Below are 2,552 nucleotides of genomic sequence, written 5' to 3' on the forward strand. Positions count from 1 at the left end.
TCCTACTTCCGTAGTGATACTGCCTCGGAAACCCAAGGAGGGGTCGCTATGAGTTGGGGCCGACTCGATGGCAAATAACAACAACAAGGAAAAGGTAGAGTCTAATCAATTGTTAAGAGAACTATGAAATATTTATATTTTAATTTTTTTTCTGATTACAGATTTACACTGTAGCTCATGAAGTTTGAGTTTCTGATCCCCAAGTCGAATCCAAGGAAAATTAGTCCAAATCTTCTGGGTCACATATGAAATAAACATGATTGAATTTTTCCAAGATTTGACCTCAACTCTAAAAATTTGTATGATATTAAAAGCCACCAGTTGTGAGACTTAAAAAAAAAATTCCTAAATTATCATTTTATAAAGGGGCTCTGGTAGCACAGTACCTAAGGCATCTGACTGCTAGCCAGAAGGTTGGGGGTTCAAACCAGCCATTCCATGGAAGCAAGACTGGGCAATCTATTTCTGTAAATATTTACCACCTTGGAAACCCAACGGGGGTATCTATGAGTTGGAATCGACTCGATGGCTGTGGGTTTTTAGTTACCATTTTATACAAATCCCATAAACTATGCTAGAAGAAAGATAAAATTACCTTTATACTTTCTCTAATAAAAGTAATTTAAAAATCTTTAATCATTTCTTCATATGTTAGAGTATTCAGTACAAACAATTAGGAGGGGGGGGAAATCACAGAGGTGCACTAGGCGATTTTTAAATTTAGTTTTTCTTTTTCTTCATGTTTGTGGTATTTATCTTTGCAGCATTTGCTATTTGTTATCTCTTTTCTCAGTCTCAATAAACAATCACATTTGCCTTTAATTTGTATTTATCATCATATATTGTTTCATAATGAGTCACAAATTTTTAAACTTTAGGCCCCATGAAACAAATAGCTGTCCCTGCTGATTATACCTTAGTTGTTAAATCTCCAGAATTAAATTTTATATATATTTGAAAGTCTCCCAAAGTGAAAATTCCTTGCAAACTCCCAAAATGTCCCAATAAACCACTTTTATAAACATCCTTTTGTTTTAGTTTAATATGTCTTAGATCTTTTTTGTTACCACATTTAATAATTACAATAGTAATATCTAGCATTTATTGAGCAATTACCAATTGCCCTGTATCATTCTAAGTCTGTTACATGTAAGAAATCAATCACCACCACCACCCACAAGCCCTAGGGATTAAGTATGATTATTTCATAGAGTCTCAGCTCATTTTGAATGGCTGCATGATGTGGCATTATATGGTTATATCACAATGTCTTTTGAAGCACATTAGGTTGTTCCCCACCCAGCCTCCTTATTCACTATCACAAACAATGCTGTAATACATATCTATTCAATACTTCTTTTCTACTCATGAGGAACTCTGGTGGTATAGTGGTTAAAGCATTTGGCTGCTAACCAGAAGTTGGGTGGTTTGAACCCAGCAGCCACTCCATGGGAGAAAGATGAAACAGTCTGCTTCTTTAAAGATTTATACCCTTGGAAACCCTACGGGGCAGATCTACTCTGTCCTATAGGGTTTATGAGTTGAGATTGATCCATGGCAGTGGGTTTGGGTATTGTTTGGCTGAAAGTTGATCTACAGGGGTGATTTCAGTTCCACGTTAAAGGTTATCTAAAGGCAGTGTTTTCTACCCATGCAAATAATTCTTTCAGTGGAACTGTTAAGTCAATGGGTATGCACATTTGTATTCCTGGCACCAAACACCCAAATCCATTGCCACCAAGTCAATTTTGACTTATAACAATCCCATATGGGTCAGGGTAGAACTGTGCTCCACAGGGTTTTCAATGGTTGATCATTTGGAGTAGATCACCAGGTCTTTCTTCCAAGACACATCTGAGTGGATTCAAACTGCCAATTATTCAGTTAGTAGCCAAGTGCAAACCATTTGCCCCATCCAGGGAATACTCTTTGTGGATGTTGTTAAATTACCCTTCAAAGATTGTAATCATATACACTCCCACAAACTATAAATGAGTGACAAATACGTCCATTTTTTAAATCTTTGCAAAACTGATGAGCAAAGCATATCTAATTTTTAAGTGGCCATAATAATTATATTTGTTATCCACTTAAAGTTGCCTTAGTATTCTGTGAATTGCTTGTTTTAGTTCTCTGCTCATTTTTATTTTGATCTTTTATCACAGTAAATACAGGACATGTAACCTCAAAATCCTTGAATATAAAAGACCAAGAAAAACATGATCAGCTTAGCAACTGAGAGGAAAATAAAGAAAAGATTAAAAAAACAATCAGATAGTACTAAATGAAAAGGTAAAAATCAAACCACATACAATAGTTACCACAATAAATTCGAATTGGCATAATCCTCTATTAAAGACAGTGACTTTTATATAACTTATAAAAGTAAAATCAAATTGTTATTTATAGGAGACAGTTAAAAGAAAATTACACAAAATGGTAAAAATGAAAAGATGGAAACTGACAAATGACTCATTTGAAAGAAACTTGAAGGGAATAGAAAAAGGAAGAATAATTTTATAAAATGACATTTTACTGTGATTTAACAAATA

This window comes from Orycteropus afer, unplaced genomic scaffold, assembly GCF_000298275.1.
Source record: "Orycteropus afer afer isolate SDZICR_OR568_19922 unplaced genomic scaffold, OryAfe1.0 scaffold00253, whole genome shotgun sequence".
Lineage (NCBI taxonomy): Eukaryota > Metazoa > Chordata > Mammalia > Tubulidentata > Orycteropodidae > Orycteropus > Orycteropus afer.